Consider the following 22,540-nt stretch of genomic DNA (forward strand, 5'->3'; position numbering starts at 1 on the left):
GAGCCGGAGGCTAATGGACCTGCTACGCGTTTTCGGTTCCGAGACACAGCGTTAAGAGTTGGTGCAGCTGAGGGGCGCCCGGTGGCTCAGTCGGTTAAGCGACCGACTTCAGCTCGGGTCATGATCTCGCCATCTGTGAGTTCGAGTCCCGCGTCGGGCTTTGTGCTGACCGCTCAGAGCCTGGAGCCTGTTTCAGATTCTGTCTCCCTCTTCCTCTGCTCCTCCCCTGCTCACGTTCTGTCTTTGAAAAATAATAAACCTTGAAAAAAGTTAAAAAAAAAAAAAAAAAAAGTTGGTGCAGCCCAGCCCACAAACTCCACATTTTCAGTCTCTCCATAGGCATGGGAAGAGTGGAAGAGAAAGAAAGCCGGTTTAGGGAATTTGGAAAGAAGGGGAGAGAGAGGAAGGTACCAAAAGGTGTTACTTCTTAAACATCTTTTATGGGTTATTGAGCGGGGAAAACGTTTCTGTTTTTTTGTTTTGTTTTTTTAATGAATACTCAACATATGCCCTGCTCGTGACATCGCCTTCATAAAGCCCAACATATTTAGCATTCTGTGCTATTACCTGTCATATGGCCCAGACAGGATGTTCTTTGGAAGACACCTTAAAAGGAAAGTCATTTTTCACCCGGATAGGGATCATTTTGTCAAACAGGAGGAACCGAAGGTAGATCTTTAAATAAGGGAACAGTCTGGTGAACGGAACAGAATGTACGAAGAAGCTGAGAAGATAAGCAAGTTTTAAGGTATGGAAATGTGGAGGTAGGGAAGACGTGGGAACCCAGGTTTGGACTGATGGGAAGAAGTCCAAATATTGAAAGTATTTAATTCCAGTTTAATATGAAATGAGCAACTTAAGCCATTGCACTTTGTCGAACAGGAGATTTGCTTGATTAAATGGTGATTTGGAAGAAATAGTTTGTAGAGTGGGGATAATTAGATATTAGATATAGGTGCTGTTTATGCCATAAATGTGCATGTGGGTATGTGGTACTGCCCAAGTTCTGTATATGGATGCATGGTACTGCAGCCTTGCAAGGCTGGCAGCTGTGGCTAAGAGGTTTGGCCTCTGGACATTTCTGTATAGATTCACTGATGGTATCTTTCTTAAGTTAAAACAAATTTAGTCACTTGCCATTTCTCAGAATTTACCAACAAGTTGAGATAAGAATGATTTAAAGTTTTTAAACCTTGGGAATTTGGAGGAGGGAAAAAAGGGTGGCAACTAGTGAAGATTCAAGGAAGTTGGCATAAAAAGATGGCATCTATGCACTTTCAGTACCAATGACTAATATGCTAACAAGTAAAACAGCCTGTTTTCTGACTGTGCTTAGCTAGTGTTTTTTTACCCACAGCTACAGGCGTGTAATAGAAGAAAATGGGAATTTGCAGCCAGGTGTCCAGTGTTGTTTGGTAGTGTAATTGAGCCAATAGGAGTTTGCTCTTTGGTGAGTCAGAAACTGCACCAGGTTGAGTTGTGGCACAAAGAAAGCTTTTATTTGCAGGGAATCGAGATCGTGGGGAATGGCTTCCAAAGCTGTACCTCCCCAAGATAGGGTGAACGGATTCCTTTTGTTGAGGGTTAAAATGAATATTTAGATAGGGAAGCCTAAGGTCAAACTTGTGCCTTAAGGAAAGGAGGCTTGCATTAGAAGGATCCTTGTATGTTATGTAAATGAAGTTAAGACTCTTCCTTGGGTGGAGACTTTAGTATTATAATGAGGTAAAGGCAATTGTGGGTCATTCCAGAGAGATCATCTCACGGGTCCTTCTGAGCAGGCATGAGTCAGGTTTAGCTTAAATGGTCTGGGTGGTCTGGGCCAGTGGGAGGTCTCGTCAGGGCAGTCGCCATCACCTGGGGGTGGTTTCATGTTTCATTTGCCTGAGTAAAGAGGAAAGCTGCAAAGAAGAGCTTAGGGGAAAATATAAAACAAAGGTTAGTGAGTACAATCAGGTGAGCAGTAAAGGCCAGGTCTTGGGGTGTAGCTGGTGACAGTAATAGGTACATACCCGTATGTGTACATTTGCGATTGGCCCTGATAAATTGGAATCTACTTTGAGGCTAAACTACAAAAAAAGAAGTTATTTCAGTGTCCTGAGAGGACAGGAAGGTGGGAGCTGGAAGAGCTGAGACCAAAATATCTGGTACTTGCTTCCCATATCCTATAAAAAAGGGAAAGTTTTCAACCTCAAGGTTTAGTCTTCCTCATTTTTTTTTTTTATTTTCCAGTAGTATTCTGATTGCTCATCAGTATGTATAGCATTTCAATGTACTTGCATGTACAACTTAGTGTAAAAATACATTTCACTACAACAATGGTTTTGCCAAACCACTAACAAAAATGTAGTGTCCTGTAATATTAGCATGTTGGTACCTAGTTATTTTTCTAACTGCTGGCTCAACCAACAAATATTGGATGATAATTTCTTTAGTTATCTGTTTTCATAAAATACATATCCAGTTATTCTTCCCCTCCACTTGACTGTTAAACTGTTTTCTTCCCTTTGCCCCATATCATGTTTTACAATCAATACTTTTAGTACAGATAATTACCCACTATCTAAAAACACCTTTACCATGGTGCCTGGGTGGCTCAGTGGGTTAAGCCTCTGACTCTTCATTTCGGCTCAAGTCACAATCTCAAGGTTCATGAGTTTGAGCCCTGTGTTGGGCTCAGAACAGAGCCTGCTTGGAATTCTCTCTCTCCCTCTCTCTCTGTCCCTCCCCTGCTCATGCTTTCTGTCTCAAAATAAAACTTTTAAATAACAACAACAACAACAACAACAAAAAATAGAGCTTTATCATGAAACCTTTCATAAGCCAAAATGACAATACCATTAATTTGTGAAAAAAGTTTTAGCATCCCCAGACCCCAAAAATAACCTCTTTTATAGGCTTTTCTGATACCTAGAATACATCTTGTTAACAGATGCACAAAATAAATTGAAATTAAGCACCTAGATTTTTGTTCCCTCTCTCTCTCCCCTCTATCTGCCTAGAAAGCTAAAGCTTCTGTGTTTTGTCTTTTCAGGTCTTTGGTTACTTAAGAAAGTTAAAACTTCTCAGTGTTAAAGGAGCTAAGTTTTGCTAACAACTATATAACTCTCTGTAGAATCCCTTATTGCCACCATTGTTAAAAATATAAATATTAAACTTATAATGATCTGTAATCCTATTTAGGCATGTGCTTTAAAACTTTGAGTTTTTTAACAAACTTCCTAAGATTTAAATGGTAAATAGAGTCTTTTTGACTAATTAGTCTTACTTGGTGTGTTAAGCACTATCAAGCCAATGATGATAAACCATTGGTTATATTGTATAGGTAAATGCTATAACTATTCAAGAAAATATGTAAAATTCCTGAAGTTTTAATATGTCCTAACATAAGGTCATCACTTGATATTCTGATTATTGAAGTCTTATGTATCACAGAACCATATTTCTGTCAGCTGCATTATAATGAACTCTTCATATCAGTCTTTAGCCATGTCCATTTCTGACGTTCTTTTGTCATTTATAGTTATTGCTCTGATGCTGTTGCCCAGTGAGTTTTGTCTTCAAGGAGACTCATGTAAATGACTTTTTTTTTTTTTTTTTAGTATAGGTATTTGATATGTTTAACATAATAAAACTGAACTGGGTTAAATTTCTTGAACTAATGGGACAGCTACATGTGACCTGAACAAAAATTACTAACATAAGACTAAATGAATTGAGAAAGATGATTATAGTTTTTATGACTCTTGTTTGAAACATTGCTGGTTCTCTAATGTATTGTTTTCCAGAATAAGGAAGTTTTCTCTTATGATACCTGTGACGTATAGAAATATGATAAAATATTCCTTTGCAAACAAATTGAAACCTCTAACTTGTCTCCCTACATGAACCCTCCAGAATTCAGAAACTCTCAGTGAGTATTCTTTCTTCTGTAGCAATTACAATTATTTGCATAAGTTCAGTGAGAATCTACTCTCCTAGTAACAGGACACCATTTGGAAACATTGGTTATATTACCGAGGCTTTGACAGGAATGTCATATTTGAGAGAGACGGACGTAGACTCAGATATGACCAGACAGCCTTAAGGAACTAAGGTTGACTTTGTGGAGCCAATAGAACCCGCTTTGAAATGTCAGCCCGCTACCTTACTTATAGAGTTCCTAGGAGCCTTACCAGGTGAGTAAAGAATGGCACTTCCTGGCAGGTGCAGAAACCTCAAGATATTTAGGGGACCTCAAGAAAAGGAACAAATACACCCAAATCTATAGGTATTGCAGACAAGTCTGACAAGTATTTGGCTTGGCTCCGGCCTTAGGAGGCTATTGAAAGTTCAATCTAGAGATTCCTTATAAAAGATTCCCAGCAATACATATTTTAAAGGATCTGTCTGATCAACCACTATTCTTGCTGAGCTTATGTAAATAATTAGGTCAAGTTTGTTAAAAGTGGACTTGTTTTGGGGTGCCTGGGTGGCTCAGTTGGTTGAGCATCCGACTTGGACTCAGATCATGATCTTGCAGCTTGGGGGTTCGAGCCCCGCATCAGGCTCTGTGCTGACAGCTCGGAGCCTGGAGCCTGCTTCAGATTCTGTCTCCCTTTCTCTCTGCCCATCCCCCACTTGTGCTTTCTCTCTCTCTCTCTCTCTCTCTCTCTCTCTCTCTCTGTCTCTGTCTCTCAAATATAAATAAACATTTAAAAAATTTAAAGTGGATTTGTTTTACAAATTAGTTTTGATTTGGTTATCTCTGGAAATAAGGGTAAATTTAGAGAAAAGTGTTTCAATAACACATCCTTATGAACGTTAGATTCTAGTTTTGATTAAATAGCGTAAGCTAGACAACTTGAGGTAAACTTCAGAGATTGCCATAATAGCTCATATATAGATAGTCTTCCTGCTTGTTACTCTGTGGGGATAATAAAAGGGACCCTATGGGCATGTGGTTATTTAAATAGCTGGACAATGGGATGGACTCTCCAACAATTGTGTAACTTCACTGTCACCTTGATTAATTCTATGTGGCTGGGATAACAAAATCGCTCCTTAAAAGCCAGAGCATACCCCACTCCACTGCGTTAACTATGGACTTTGGAAAAAATAGATGACCCCAGCCTCCTAATATTTGGATTGGATAATACACTTGGGGATGTCCTTATCTCCTGGAACAGATCATCTCCCACTTGCCCGTGATTCCTCATAATTAGAATATTGTTAAGATTAGACATCAGAGAAAGAAGGTTTCTTACTGGTTTTATCCTTTAATCATATCTGTCCTGAGGGCCACCTCTGTTGATGTAAAATTACAAGTAGAGGTTAAAGCCAAACATATAGCGGCCACCTTTATCCAAACCCAAAATGAAGTCAGCCACAAATTCGAAAAGTGGCCCTCCAAAACTTAATGGCCCTTGATATCCTGAATGCAAGTCAAAGAAAAAGTTATTATGCTAATATTGAGACTAAATGTGTATATATCCCAGATGACTCTGCTAATGTATCCAAAGTTTTAGCCCACATGTATACCATAAATAAATGGTAACTCTTTACAGTGGACACATCATGGTAAGCTACAAAACCAGTCTTCATGCTAGATTTGTGGCTTATTGCACACATCAAGCACTTCAGACCTCCCTTGGTGGGTTTCTCCATTACAAGGTACAGATTGGCCTTATTTATATCAATACATAGCCAATATGACAGATCACTCCAATACCAGGACATAAAAGGATATTTCTATTACTAAAAAAAAAAAAAAAAAAAATGTTTCTTGCTGACCTATGATAAATGTTACATGGGACTCTCCAGGCCATAAGAGTCCTTTTTCTTATCCTCAGACTATCAAAATTTTAACTGAAAATGCCAACCCACAGATGGGCTCACGACAATGCTGGACAAGATCCATGTTCCATTGGTGTGACCATCTGACATCTATTTTTCTTCCATCAGTACATTTAGAAGATGTCATACAGCACATGGAGGCCCTTGATAAATACACATTAAGGCCTTAAATGACTCCCAATATAGCATTATGTTATTAAACACTAAAGTAACTCTAATGCATAAATCGATTCTACAAAATAGAATGACATTAGATATCTTAACAGCAGCACGAGGAGGAACGTCTGCCATTGTTAAAGAAGAATATTGTGTCTGTATTCTAGATTATAACTAAAATGTAACAGGTTTACTTACTGATACAAAGAATCAAATTGGTGCTCCTAATGACTGCATTGTCACTTGATAATTGGTTACATTCCTGGTCAGGAGGTGGGCTATCATCCACCTCATTGCTCCTCTTATTTTTCATTTTAATAATAATTCTAATGTGTTGTCTCTTTTGCTTGGTTCTCTCGTATTGCCAAGCAAGCAGTTCCTGACTCCTTCGATCCTACTCAAAACAAATTCATCCCGATGTCCCCTCTGGGCTCTACAGTAATGGCCCACCATAACAGTTTCTTGTAGGGTAAGAGAGTAACTAATTTCAGTCCCTGAGTAGGGACATCTCTACGACCCCTATCAACTTGAGGAAGTTACAGAAGATGAACCCTTTGCCTTTCAACAATCTTAAAGATGTAAGGACTGAAAAATTGGTCAGGGAGGAAATGATGAAGAACAGAAGCAGAAAAATGTTCACCTGTAGCATAGAAGACTGACCTATATAGCCTGACAATATAGGTCCAATAAGAGTCAGTTATGTACTGGTTGTTACATTCTCTCATGACTGCCTGTACATCTCACCAATAGTTAATATCGAGCTGAATGATAAAGCACCAGAGAAATCTTGCAAAAGTAGTTTTATGAGTAGAAATTCGAACAAGATATCTATTATCCAATACTCCCTGCGCATGTCCCCTGCCCCTTGAGCACTGCGTATGTAACCATCAGATTCATACAGCAAAAATGCAGCTTTTTCTGCTCACGGGTCCTGTCCCTGTGCTGTAATAAAAGCACCTTTTTATTTTGCACCAAAAATGTCTCAATAATTCTGTCTTGACCGTTTGCTCATGCCCCACATCAGCACAGGTATTCACAGATACGGTTCAAAGATAGCAATTTGACGCTAAGATGCTGAGTATGGTTCCCAGGGACAGAGCTTGGCAGTGTGACTCTGACCGCTCAGACCGCATGCTTCCTCTAGGAGACTCGCTGTAAAACCAATGCTGAATGCCATTTTTACCTTTCACCCTTTTTTGGTAAAAGCAAAAATCCTCTTAATTTTTTGGTTTGTTTGTTTTGGGGTTATTTCCTTAGTAGTTGCTCTAGGGTTTGCCATATATATTTTAACTTATCAGAGTCTACTGCAGATTTATACAAACTTAATTCCAGTACCATATAGATATATTACTCTTATATAGTTCTTTTTCCTGCCTTGTGGTGCCATTATTATACATATTACATCTATAAATGTTACAAACCCAACAATACATTGTTATAAGTGTTAATTTACATAATTGTATGCCTTTTAGAGAAGCTGGGAGAAGAAAAGTCATAACCTTACTCCAATACAACTTTATTCCCCAATCTCCTCTTTGCTGTTATCAGCAAATGTATTACATTTCTATATGTAATAGGCCTAACAATACACACACACACACACACACACACACACACACACACACTTATATATAATTTTATATAACTACCTTTTAAATCAATTAAGAAGAGAAAGGAGAAGTAATATACATGTATGCAAAGTTTTATAATTACATAATTATTTCACCAGTACTCTACTTCTTTGCTATTTTTCATATGGTTTCGAATTACTGTTTGAGGTCACTTGTTTTCAGCCTGAAGAATTTCTTTAAGTATTTCTTGATAGTTGGGTTCTCTTACAGTGAATTCTTTTAATCTCTATTTATCTGACATTGCCTTTATTTAAGCTTCATTGTGCTACTTCATATTTCCTCTTTAGATAAAGATGTCTTTTAGACAAAAATGTCTTTCAGCGTTTGACTGGTGTTTCTGGGTATACCTCTCTGTGTTTTCCCTACTTGGAGTTTGTTGAGCCTTTTGGATGTGTTGATTAATGTTCTTCATCAGATATGGGAAATTTGGGCGTTATTTTTTAGAACAAGTTTTTGTGGTTTTGTTTGTTTGCTTGCTTTTTCCTCTCCCCTCTCCTGGTAATTCCAATACAAGTATGTTGGTGAGATTAATGTGTCATACATTACTCTGAGGCTCTGTTCACTTTTCCTTCATTCTTTTTGTTCTCTCATTTTTTTTTAATTGTGTAATCTATCAGCTTTTCTTTATATTTGCTGATTCTTTCTTCTACCAGTTCAGCTGGTTGAGCTCTGTAGTGATTTTTTTTTTCTTGGTTATTTTACTTGCAACTTTAGAATTTCCATCTTTTTTTTTTTTTTTTTAAATAATGTCTTTCTCCTTTTTGATATTGTCTCTTTGATGAGACATTATCATCATGCTTTCTTTAAATTTTTAAACATAGTTTCCTTTCGTTCTTTGGATATATTTATGATAGCTGCTTTGAAGTCTTTGTCTGATATGGTCAACATCTGGGCCCCCTCAAAGTTCTATTGCTTGCTTTTTTTTTTTTTTTTTTTAACTGTGTGTGGGCAACTTTCTTATTTCCTTGCATATCATATGTATAATTTTTTTTAACTTTAGATAATATATTGTAGCAACTCTGGATATGATTCTCCCCTACCCATTTGGTGCTTATTATTGTAGTTTGCTTGTTTATTTAACTACTGGTCGCACTATTTTAGTTTAAAGCCTCTGATGTTGCTCCTGAGAGGTCACATCTTTTGTGGTTACCTGGAATGAAAATGGTTTTAGAAGGGCTTTCTTTGACTGCCTCTTTCTTTGATCACACTCAGATGTTTGACTCCTTTCATTGCTAGCTGATCCACTTTATTGTTTTTACCATTCCCTCGGACATAAATTGCTACACAGTTTTGACACGATTAAAGCTGGGCCTCATTTTAGAGGTGGTTCTGAAGGCAGTTTATGATGATTGCTCTGACCCCAGATTGATTTTCTTAGGTATCTCTTTCCTTGTTTCTCTCTGGCATCAACAATGCCTACCACACAAGGGAGTTTTTCAAACCGGTTCACCTGTGCTCTTCTCTTCTCAGCCACTACCGCAAATTCTGGTCACCTCTGTATATGGCAGTATTGAGAAAAGTCGCATATAGACATGTCATAAAGATGCCCCAGGAATTAATAGACTCAGCATGTTAAAGACCACAGAAGTTAAATGAGATAAGGTTTCCACTGAGGCCATTGTGGGACTGGGAGACTAGGGAGGGAGAGAAAAACACTTTTTTTTTTTTTTAATTTTTTTTTTTCAACGTTTATTTATTTTTGGGACAGAGAGAGACAGAGCATGAACGGGGGAGGGGCAGAGAGAGAGGGAGACACAGAATCGGAAACAGGCTCCAGGCTCCGAGCCATCAGCCCAGAGCCTGACGCGGGGCTCGAACTCACGGACCGCGAGATCGTGACCTGGCTGAAGTCGGACACTTAACCGACTGCGCCACCCAGGCGCCCCAGAAAAACACTTTTTAAGGTTTCTATAGGGAACATGATTATGTGTCCACAAGAAATGAATTAAAAGTTTCCTGAAATTGAGGTGAAAATTACAAGAATTTGAATAGATCCAGTCAGCACAATCTTGGCATCCAGTAACATTAGACTTTGTAAGGAAAAGAAGTGAAGAGTGCAAGTATGACAATAACCAAGGGTTATGAATTGATTTTGTAAGTCAGTGGAAGATTAAAGAGCCTAGGGACTCAAAGATGCTAGACAGAAGAGCAGAGCTGAAAGGAGCATGGAATTAGGCTAACCAGAGAGATTAAAAAAAAAAAAAAAAAAAGCCAAAGTACACCCCAGTGTGTTGAAAGACACCAAAAGGGAAAGGGAAACCAGTGGTTATCTGATGGCAAGGCTTAAGTGCAACAAATGTGGGAGGAAACAGAGCTGGAAGAAAGAATCTGCATAGAGGTAAAGCCTTGAGATTTAGTCTTCAGGGTGGAGAAATTCAGAGCTATCAGACAGACTGAAATAAAATGGAGATAAAAGGTTTTGGAAATATGGAGCTTGAGAAATTATAAAACAAGGCTTTCTGATGAGTCATTTTTGATCTTATGAAATTCTTATAATGGCAAGAGATCAAAGACAAAATTCTCAGCCTAGTATTAGAGTTACAAAAAGATGATGTGGGATGTTTTGTAACTGGGAGATCTGGAAAGGAAGACATAATTTTCAAAATTATGCATTACATGTAGAAATTATTTCAACATTTGACACAAAGATGTAATGTTTCATTTAGTATTAAAATTTTAGTCTTTCTGATTCACACAGAAGAAACATAGCCAAGAAGAAATTCTTATTTAGTGTCAACCATTATTTTAAGATTTGCCTATTGGAATGATAACTTTTTGAATTTTATAGTAAGCTCCTATTCAGTAGAATTAGACTGTCACCTGAGGAATTCCGTTGAGAGTTGACCAGTCACCCAGTGAACATTCTGTTTGCATAAAGCCTTTGCTCTAATATGGAGATGGTAGCTTCAGTCTTCCGTCTATAAAGGCATGTTGGGAAGCAGTTGTTAAATTTTGAACTGTAGCTATCAGCAACTTAATTATTTCAGAATTATCTGTTGAGCAATCAATTACTAAGTGAAGCCAGTATCTCAACACGATTTTAGCGCCTTTCATGTCCTAGGAGGCTCTGTCCTGACCACTGAGAATCCAGTGGTGAAAAAAGACATGATTGCAATTGTCTAAGAGGAGGATATGACAAACTGAACCAAGTTGTCTAGAAGGAGGACATGACAGACTAAACCAAGGAGTCAGGGATTTTTTTCCTGTAACTTTTTAGTTTAATAGTAAATAGATGAATGTGAAGATTAAGATGACAATACAAATAATTTTCCTTTCAACATCTACCTTAATTCCAAATGAATAAACTACACACAAAGGTTTACTTAATGATTTATAAACATAAGAAAAGTAACTGTTCACTGAGCACCTACTCTGTCCCCAAGTGGTTAACATACATTAATTCTAATTGGTGACAGTAGCAAAGTGGGCAATGGCTGCTTCTCTTGCAAACTTGAGTATAAGCCCACCTTCCCCCCCGCCCCCAATAACCTCTAAGTCTCTTTGGAAATCCTCACAACACATCTCAAGGGAGATATTACTGACTTCATTTTATAGATAAGGAAACTGAGGTCAGATTGATTAAATAAATTGCCTATGGCCTCCCAGCTTCTAAATGTAAAAGTTATCATTTGAACCAAAATCTTGTGGGTTGTTTTCTACACAGTGCTTCAGTAAAGCCTATGTTTCTTCTTCGTATCTGTATGGAATACTAAGATATACTTTAAAAAAAATTCTTCATTTGATTTCTTATACCACTTTGAGAGTTTCTTCTACCTCACTTTATTTTCTTTGCTCAGATTTATGTCTGAGTAAAAAGAAGAAAGGGTATTTTAAGACTGCCAGCAAACATTTCTGACTGTGTGGCTAGATAGCCAGGCTGATGAAGAGGTAGGAAGTGAGTGGAGGTTTCAAAACTGATATTCCCAGCATTACTTAGGTACTCTTAATTCCTATTTTATATTCCTTATAAAGGTCCTGGGCCAATTTGTCCTCAAATTCCTTTCTTGGTCTGGCTCTAGTTTACAGAAGAAAGAATTCCCCTGCCAGTTGGTTTATTGCCAGGGTCAAATCCTGGGGAGAACTGAAGGGTGAGGGGAAGATGGAAGGCAAACTTTGTGCCATCCCCTCAACAGCAGTGCCTTGACTGGTAGCCTGATGTGGTTCCACACTGGCCCCTGTGCTCTGGTAATGCTGCCTTCTGCTTTTGTCCCTTCAGGCTGGGATAGGGGAGATAATGGTTTGCTATTGTTGCTAGCCTCTGGGTGCTCTGGGTGTCCTATTGGGGTTCTCAGTCTTTCATCACCTGTGTAACCGTGCCCCCACAACAAAATCCTGCTGTTTTAGGGGAGCCTGGGTGGCTCAGTTGGTTGAGTGTCTGGCTTCAGATCAGGTCATGATCTCATAGTTTGTGAGTTTGAGCCCCGCATTGGACTTGCCATTGTCAGTGCAGAGCCCGCTTGGGATTCTCTTTGCCCTTCCGCTGTGTGCTCTTTCTCTCTCTCAAAAATAAATAAACGTTTTTTTTTTTAATCCTGATGTTTTAAAAACTCAGGTGGTTTTTCATATGATTTCACTTACATGTGGAGCCTAAAAAAAAAAGCAAATGAATAAGCAAACCAAAAGCAGAAATGGACTCATAAATACGGAGAACCAATTGATGGTTGCTAGAGGGGAGAGCTGTGGGGGCATGGGTAAAATGGGTGAGGGGAGTGGGAGACACAGGCTTCTAGTTCTGCAAGGAATAAGTCAAGGAGGTAAAATGCACAGAATAAGGAGTAGAGCCCTTATTATTATAACAACATTATATATATTATATTATATATTATAATATATAATAACATTGTATTATATTATTATATTATATTTAACAACATTGTATTATAACAACATTGTATTATGGTGTCCGATGGTAGCTACCACACTTGTGGTATGCATAGCATAACATATCGAGTTGTTGAATCACTCCCTGTATTGTACACCTGGAACTAAGGTAACATTGAGCATGAACTGTAGTGAGTTGAAAAAGAATTCAGGTGGTTTTGTTTTCCTGATTAGATCTTGACACACACCCAGAATACTTTAGACTTCCTTATGAAGCTCAGTGCACTTGTAAATGTATATTTAATAATTGTCTTCTTAGCCAAAGTCTAAGTCTCATAAGGGCAGAGACCATGTCTGTCTCCTTCACCCCTATATTGCAGTAATTGCCAGATAAAAAGGGTTTAATAATTATTTGTTGAATGAATGAATGAATGGATGGATGGATAAGATGTGCCATCAAGTTTTTCTCTCCTCAAAGCATCTGTCACCTCCTCACTTCTTATTCTTGCCCATCGGATCTGGGCATCTTGAGGGCAGAATAAATATTTATCACATGAATAAAAAAGCTGTTTCAAAATTCATTACTTTCCAGACTAACCAACTTTGATACTCACAGCCAAAATGAACAGCAGAATATAGTGGACATTTAGTTATCTCAAAAACTCTGACTAAACATTTTGTTTTCTTTTAAAACAGCATAATGCTTGATACAGGCAAAAACATGATTTACATATATAGTCCTTGGCCTTGAGGAACTATAAATGTAGTAAAGGAAGTAGATTTATAATTACAAATTATCCCAAGGTAGGAAATCATGGAATACTTAAATTGGGGAGTATCATGTGAGTCTGAGTCTTGAAGGGTAGTCATATTTTACTAGGTTAAGGAGTGGAGAGAAAGGCATTTCAGATAGGGAAGAGAATGTACAAAGTATCATACTATAAAGTATCCCCTAGTATGGTTCATGCAGAGAAGTGGAAATGAAGCTCTATAGCTGAAGCAGGGAGAATTAAAAGACACTTCAATGCCTACCAAACTGCATGCATTTCTCTGTTTTTCTTGATGCTGACTGTAAGGATATTAGAGTGTGGTAGATTGAATTACTGACCCTATTCTTTATCTCTCCCTGCAACCACCTCCTTGCTATTTCCTTGAATATATATATACATACATATATACGTTTATATATATGTATATGTGTACATACGTATATATATGTATATATATACATATGTATGTGTGTATATATGTGTGTGTGTATATATATATATATATATTCAAGGGATGCCTGGGTGGCTCAGTCAGTTAAGCACTGACAGTCACACACTGACAGTGGGGAGCCTGCTTGGGATTCTCTTTCTCTCCCTCTCTCTCTGCCCCTCCCCTGCTCATTATGCCTTCCCCCCAGCTCCTTTACCTTGACCAATGGGATGAGAGTAGATGTAAAGCAGGCAGGAACTTGAAATGTACTTGAGGAGGGTTTGCCCTTTTGAGTCTCAAAAGGCATGAGATAAGATCTTCCTGTGGGCAGCTGCTCTCTCTTTTGCCTAGACTTCAAAATGAATGCAGGGAGCAGAGCCATACCATCTGACCAATGAATCCAGGAGTGAAATAACTGCTCATTGCTGTATGCCACTGAGATTTTGTGGTTCTTTTTTATGCAGTGTTGTTGCAGTAGTAGCTGACACAGAGCGATCCATCCATAACACCTCTTTTTTGCAGCCTCATTTCAGACTCAATTGAGAGAGAAGGAGTACGGTAGTGCCCGGGAAGGGAGTGAGAAAGTGAAGGAGGACGGAAGAGCAATCATTCAGATAGAGAGAGCAAATATCTCCTTTATTATGAAAATTCTACTTTGAAGGATGAGGCTTACGAGTATTTGAACACTGGCTTCATGATACAGACCTCAGAATCACACGGTTCTGATTCAGCTACAGCACATTTGGTACACAGAGGCTGAGCCTTTTTCTTGAAACTCTGCTAGACCCAGAAGAGCAGAATGGCTGTCTTTGGTGGGCAGATCCCAAAGGCAGAAGGATGGGGAGGGTGAAATATCCATATCTAGATCCCACTCTCAACTTTACCCATAAGATCATTTCTATCTATAAAAGTGCCTAATTAATAATGCCCACTTCTCAGGGTTCTCTGAGGGTTACATTAAAACAAATAAAGCACCAATAGAGTGCCTGATTTAGACAGCTCAACAAAATACTTGCCCTCATTCTTTCCCTACCCTATCCTGCCTCCGTTTCTGTTTTTGTTTATCTAGTATTCTTTTTTTCCTCCTCTTTTTGCTTTTCTTCCTGTCCATCTCCACTCCATCTCCTGCTCCATCTTTCCACTTCTACTCTAAATTAATGATAATGTGGGGCGCCTGGGTGGCGCAGTGGGTTAAGCGTCCGACTTCAGCCAGGTCACGATCTCGCGGTCCGTGAGTTCGAGCCCCGCGTCAGGCTCTGGGCTGATGGCTCAGAACCTGGAGCCTGTTTCCGATTCTGTGTCTCCCTCTCTCTCTGCCCCTCCCCCGTTCATGCTCTGTCTCTCTCTGTCCCAAAAATAAATAAACGTTGAAAAAAAAATAAATTAATGATAATGTATAGTGTATTGATTTTGCCAACTCTATGCTCCTTAATTTACACATCCAATGTATGAAGCGTTTATTTCCTTCTATAAACATAGATCAAACTAAGTTAAATTCCTTTCAAAAATTGGTTTGGACGTTCAATTGATCTTCACTTATGAAGTCATTGCATCTTAACCTAAAAACTTTCATCCCCTCAATATGTCACTGTCAAATTTCTCATAGGTTTTCTATTTTTACTTGTGGTTAGATTTTATGAAGAACAAGCTATCCTAATTTAATATGTGCTTGAGCTTATTATGCTTTTAATTTCAAGTCTCTTCAGATCACATACTGGAGCAATATGTAGGCCATTAAACAACACTGCTGTGTCTCCATTTTCAATGCTCATCTTTTTTTTTTTTTTTTTTTTTTTTTTTTGGTGGAATTTAAACAATGATGTTGAGGAATTGACACAAAAGAAAAATAAAAAAGCTCAGCACTGGGCCCAGGTGATATAGTTAATGGCTGGAAGGAAGGAAGGAAAGAAGGAAGGAGAAGGAAGGATGGAAGCGGGAAGGGGAGAAAGAAGGAGGGAAGAAGAAAAAAAAAGATACAAATCTAAAAGCTCTTACTTATCAGGATGATGTAAACATGAAAGAAGTGAATAAGGACAGTCCCATTTGCCTCAGAACCATGAGACAGAAACAGGAACACAGGTAAGGACAGCCAACAATGCAGTGGGGGTGGGGGTACAAACAGCATTTGGGTTCATCAAGTAGGCAGTCCATGTGAAGATGACAAATATAAAACTTCTGAATCCACGTACACTTGTTATTTCCAACTTATTTATGGCTTTTGGACATGAAAGATGATGTGGGGAAAAACATAAATAACTTAAAAACTTTACATACCAGAATGGTTTAGGAAGACAAAAGACACAGTTGAACAGTATGAAAATTTCAGTCTACCATCGCCACATACTTTGAGATTTTTTTTTAAGTTTATTTATTTTGAGAGAAAGAGCAAGAGAGAGCATGTGTGTGCAAGCAGGGGGAGGGGCAGAGAAAAAGGGAAAGAGAAAATCTCAAGCAGGCTCTGCACTGTCAGCGTGTGGCACCTGATGGGGGCTCGATCTCACGGTTCATGAGATCATGACCTGAACTGAAATTAACAGACAGTTAACCGACTGAGCCACCCAGGCTCCCCAAGAGCTCTTGATTAGGGTAAAATATTTCCTAAAATCTGGAGAAAGTTTTTGTATTGTTTTGTTTGTTCTGTACATTGGTTTTTTGAACATTCAATGGGCCTAGCTCTTGTTTGTTTCTTTCTTTTGCACATATTCCTCTGTGGAAAGCCTGTGGCACCCGCCGCATTAGGAAAGGGAAAGGCAGAACTGTTCATCCTTCAACAGTAACATTTGCTTCTTTTAAAGACCTGCTTCTCTGATCTTCCCATATTTAGTAAAGCAAGGAATAACAGAGGGAGATGCATTAATAACACTGGCAGTTTTATGCAGCAATGCCTAAAAGTAAAAAAAAAGAAAGAAATTTAGATATAGCATGCATTTTACAGATCAGAGGAAACTTTCCAGATGTTCTATCTGGAATATTTAGGTAATTTTTTTAAATGTACTGCTGACAGTGGTGAATATCAGTTTCCATTGTACGAGACTTGTGACTCGATCTGTCTCAGATCTGTGTGGTAGGCTTGGGTTTATTCTGGCATCTTGAAATGTCTTCAGATTATGGGGTGAACATTTTTCTCGCCCCTCTCTTGAGCACAGTGGGCGGAGGGGAGTGTGCGCTGCTTTACTTCAGTGAAGTACATGCCTTACATTTCCTCTTATCTGAGTGGAGAGACTTGTGGCCATCATGCAGAGTGTCTGGGTGGGATTCAGAAGGGAACTCAGGTGAGCTCACCTCACAACCCAGAGCCAAATAACTCAGCAGTATCATTGTACCGCATATCTCTCATGCACTTTGTATTTTTAACCAGCTTTTCTAGCTGTTCTTGGTAAGAGGGCTAGTCTACAATAAAATACTTTGCTAATACCAGATAGGGGAATGCTATATAGATACTAATAAATATATACAGAAAATAACTTTTTATTTTATTGTGAAGAGTTTCATCAGAATGGGTATTGAACTTTACTGAATTTTGTTAGATTTGTAGTGAGATAATTATATATTTTTGGCTTTGATTTATTGATTGAATTAATTATATGAATATACATTCTAATATTAATCTAGTATTTCTTAATTAGAGCCACTGAAAATAATAAGTGTATTACTTTTGGCATGTGACTGAATTCATTTTGCGTAATTTTTATTTAATGGTTTAAGAATGTATGTTCATAAAGAATCACAACTTTTAATTTTAACTTTATTCTTAAATTTTTATTTAAATTCTAGTTAGTTAACATACATGGCGATATTAGCTTCAGAAGTAGAATTTAGTGACTCATCACTTACATTCAACACCCAGTGCTCATCATAACAAGTGCCTTCCTTAATACCCATCATCCATCTAGCCCATCCCCCACCCACCACCCTCCATCGACCCTCAGTTTGCTCTCTATTGTTAATTTTTAAGTGCAAGTTTTGTTTCTTCTTGGATGAAAAATGTTATGAATCTTCAGAGTTTACAATTTTTAAGTGATATTTTTTGTTCATATTTTATTATTACATTGGTTTTATTGCATCGTATTCAGAGAATATGGCCTATGCCATTTATGTTTTTTGAAATTTGAAACTTCCTTTGTGGCCCAGTAATCAATTTTTCTAAATTTTCCATGGTTATTAAAAAATGAGTAGTATTATTGGTAGGGTGCAAATTTGGGGAAATTAATAAATTTTATTAATTATATTATCAGAATATCTACAGTTCTAATTTCTGTCTACTTCATCCAACAAAGACTGAAAAGTATGTTTATATTTTCTTAGTATAGTGTTTGGGTAATTTTTCCTTTCAATTAAAATAGTTTTTTTAAATCTTTACAATTTTTTTTAAAGTTTATCCATTTATTTTGAGAGAGACAGATAGAATGAGCATGAGCAGGGGAGAGACAAGGAGAGAGGGGGAGAGAGAATCCCAAGCAGGCTCCGTACTGTCAGCACAAAGCCCAAAAGGGCTTGAACTCACAAACCGTGAGATTATAAACTGAGCCAAAATCAAGAGTCAGATGCTTAATCAACTGAGCCACCTAAGTGCCCCTCAATTAAAATAGTTTTGATATCGTATGTTTTGATGCAATATTTTTTAGTACATGCAAATTACTCCATAACTGATTAAACACACACACTGTTCATTGTGAATTTCATCAACAAAGAATGACTGTCTTCATCCCACTAAATGCAATTTCCTTTAATTTCTTCCTCCTTGCTAATTATGCAATCAATTCTGCTTAAGAAATTATATTCATTTAATATATCATTTATGAAAAACCCATCTGGGTGTTTATAGAAAAATTTGGAAAAACTCTGATATAGATTCTTTGTAGCTCAAACTTCCTTCTATTCAGTAGGAATTCAAGTATTTTTTATTAAATTTTTAATGCTCATTCCTACACTTTGAAACCTGGAACACTGAAAGTTAGATGATAATACATTGATAATCAAATTTGAAATCCATATCCAAGAAGCATCTCTTTATGATGAATTAAGTAAACTAATGGCAATACCAAATGCTTAGGTGATTATAGGATGATCTTTGTTGAAAGATAAAGAGTTCTGAGCAATAATTTTAGGTTACGTTAATAAAATTACAATGAAAAGTAAAAAGTCTCTGATTACCCCTCCTTAGACTTAAACCAAATTAAGCATAGTAACATTAATTGTATATTATAGCAAATTAAACTGATAACCACAATGCCTTAAGTGGAAGAGAAAAAAGAAAATAAACCAAACAAACAAGGATTGATGAGATTTCCTGGCAGCGCAAACTTAGCATTTGTGAGGTTTTCTTTTGATTAATCATAAATTACTTCTTCAAATTGCCATGTAACTGAGAGTGCACTATTTACAAGATTTGTGATGTTGGTTGGTGCTTATGTTGTACCTTGGACCACCTAGGATTCTTGTCATCCAAAGTCTTAGTACATATTTACACTTCTACCATCAGCATATTGGCTTCCTACTTATCCACATCCTTGCCAACACTTTATATTATCAAATTATAACTTTTGTGTATCTCATAGTTGTGAAAATTTTAAATATCTTTAATATGTTTACAGCCCATTCTTCTTTCTGTCAACTGTTTTCTATTCTTTCCCCATTTCCTAATTTTTTCTTTTACTGCTTTGTAGGAAAGCATTTTATATTCTGGGTACTAACCATTTATCAGTTATGTATTGTCAGGAGCTCAGCTGAGCTCGGAGAGAGAGTAAGCTGAGCTATCAGATAGCAGAGTAGCCAACTAAAACAAGAACCCCAAAATGAGAAAGATGGGCATTCAGTGACTTACTGCTGTGATATAAGCAAGAGATTACAACTGGAGAAAGCACTGGCTCCTCACTCACCTTCTATTTTTTCCCAGACAAAAGTGCATCAGTTAAGGGTCAGGTAGATCCACCTAGACATGGGTGTTGTCCTCCTGTGGAGAGAGAATCAAACAAAGGCTCCAGCAGTTTTATGAATCTTGGGATGGACAGAGGCTTATGGGGAAGAGCTAGAACAAGTGTCTTCTTGGTTTCCCCTCCTCTCCCTGACAAGGTGACTCAGCAGAAGCACCTGAAGAAGTCCTCCACCCAGTGCCTCGGATACTGAGACCTAGGAATGAAGGCAGATATTCAGGGAGCTCCACTCAGCGGGGCCTGAGTGCTTGACTGCAGCTCCCTTCAGAGGCCACAACGAGCTAGGTGCACACATCTTGTATGGGGAAGGCAGGTTTCTCCATGAGGCGTGTCAGGAAAAGTCTTGGTGATTGCCTGTGGTCAGGCCTGAATAATCACACATAGGGTTTTAACCAGGACCTGGGCTCCTCTTATGCTGAAAATGTCTTGTCCCTGTGTGTGGTTTATTTTTTCATTCCTTAAATAAGTCAAACTTCTTTAAACATTCTTTTTTGTCCCAAAGTCATAAAGTAGTCTCTTATCATTCTTAAAATCCTTATGCTTTTCCTTATCATATTTAGGAGTTTATATGACATGTGGACATAACTTATTTTTCCATATTTGTAACCAATTGTATAGCACCATTTATTGAATTGTCTATATTGTCTCTATTGATTAGCAATGACATTTGTCATATATGAAGTTTGTGTTTATGTGTGGTTCTGTTTCTAGGCTTACTCTTCTGTTCCTCTGGTCTTTTGTTTCCTTCTGAGGCCACACAATATTGTCTCAATTATTATTGCTTTATAATAAGCATTGTTTATAATTGGGCAAATCCTTCCATCCTGTTTTTGTTTTGTTTTGTTTTTTTCAAATTTATCTTGACTGTTCTTGCCATTAGCTGCTACATGTACATTTTCACACCAGTTTGTGAAGTTGCATAACAAACCTGGGTATGATTTTGAAAGGAGTTCACCTTAAATGTATAGGTTAGGATACGCAATAATCATCTATGCTGAAACACCTGGCTGGCTTAGTTGGTAGAGCATCTAACTCCTAATATCAAGGTCGTAAGTTCAAGCTCCATGTTATGGGTAGAGTTCACTTAAAAATAAACAGCTTTAGTATATCAGAGTCTCTTCCTCGTGTACTTGATTTATTTCTTTAATATCTTCCAATAAAGTGTTCTTAATTAATTAATATTAAATTTAATATTAATGTATATAAAATATATTTATAATAATATATAATAATTATATATTAAAGACTATATATACTCTCATATCCAGTTACTGTGCTTTTATCTGATTAAATCAAATAATTTTCAGTGGATTCTTTTTTTTATACAAACATTTTCAAATATGATGATTTGGTTCATTTTTTTAATGTTTATTTTGAGAGAGAGAGTGCACGCACAAATGGGGGAGGAGCAGAGCGAGAAGAAGAGAGAGAATCCCAAGCAGGCTCCATGCTGTCAGTGGCAAGTCCAACGGAGGGCTCAGTCCTATGAACCATGAGATCATGACCTGAGCCAGAAATCAAGAGTTGGACACCCAACCGACTGAGCCACCCAGGTGCCCCACAATTTGTTTAATTTTCCCTTTATTTCTTTCATTTGTCTAACTGCACTACTATGGTTTTCTTTATGTTATTCAATATAGTAATGATAGTGAGCATAGTTGTCTCAATCCTGATTTTAATGTGAATTAACCTGACATTTCACTATCAGGTGTGATAAATTTCTGTAAGCTTATGGTAGATTCCTTTTTTCAGGAAAGAAGTTTTCTTCTATTCCTAAGTTGCTATGAATTGTGATAGTAAACGTTGGATTTCCCTAATGCTTTTTTCTCCATTTAAAGAGATGATCAGATAACTTTTTTCCTTCAATATATTAACATGCTAAACTCTATTAGTAAATTTCCCAATGCTAAAGTGTTCTTGCATTCTTGTCTGGGATTAATTCAATTAGATCACGACATATAAATTTTTAAATACATTGCTTATTCAGTTTCCTGATACTTCCACAGTGATTTTTGCATCTATGATTCATGAAAGGCCAGATTTCCATTCTTATTCTGTCCTTCACTGGTTTCCATATGAAATTTTTCCTATATTCTGCCTTCTGTATGTCTTGATTTTTATGTTTCTCTTTTTTTCACCATTCTGAATTTCTTTTGGATTACTGTAGTTTTTAAAAAACTTCTATTGTTTTTCCCTCCCCACTGACTTGGAAATTCTAAATTCTATTTCTCTTTTTTTTATTATAATAAATGTTACGTATAGCTAGCTCTGATTAACTTTTACTATATAATTGTCCACTTATTTTGCTATATCATCTTTTCTTGCTCCAAGTTAGACATTATCGTTTTATGCAATTTTTTTTAAGAAAGATTTATCCTCTCCTTTATTTTTATCAGTTTCTTCATCATGACTCCTTCCCTTACTGGAACCATTTTTGTGAGACTGTTTTCCTTTTTTTGAAATATACTTTGGAATTTCCTTTATTGAGGGTTTATTGGTTGTTGTTCTAAAATGCTTTTATTTTGTTCACATTCCTGAATAGTAGTTTATCTATGTATATAATTACAGGTTGAAATTAATCTGTGGCAGTACTTTGAAAATTTTCTGGTTTCCATTGTTGAAATTGAGAAGTCTGCGGTGAATCTAATTGTTATTTCTTTGTAGGTAATCTTTTTCTTCTCACTGTTTCCAATATCATCTCTTTGTTTTTGCTTTTCTTTATTTTTACTATGATATACTGTGGAAGAATATTCCTTTATTTATTCTGATTATGAGGTTTGTCTTTTATTAATTATAAAATTTTGTTAACTATTATCTCTTCAAATATTTCCTGTTCCTTTTTCTATTTGCTTCTTTCTTCTAGAACACCATATAAATCCATATATATAAATGTGTATATGTATATATGTATGTATATAATATACATAACACACATATACATGTACATGTGTATATATTCTTACA

General features: G+C 37.1%; 1 long non-coding RNA gene across 1 annotated transcript; it reads left to right on the forward strand.

Moving 5' to 3' along the window:
* Nucleotides 1-25: 25 nt before the first annotated feature.
* On the forward strand, nucleotides 26-21,487 carry LOC123608990. Its single transcript, XR_006717563.1, has 3 exons — nucleotides 26-135; nucleotides 3,789-3,913; nucleotides 20,959-21,487. It is a non-coding gene; the product is annotated as an uncharacterized LOC123608990 (long non-coding RNA).
* The last annotated feature ends 1,053 nt before the right edge of the window (nucleotides 21,488-22,540 follow it).

The sequence above is a fragment of the Leopardus geoffroyi genome, chromosome B2 (genome assembly GCF_018350155.1).
Source record: "Leopardus geoffroyi isolate Oge1 chromosome B2, O.geoffroyi_Oge1_pat1.0, whole genome shotgun sequence".
NCBI lineage: Eukaryota > Metazoa > Chordata > Mammalia > Carnivora > Felidae > Leopardus > Leopardus geoffroyi.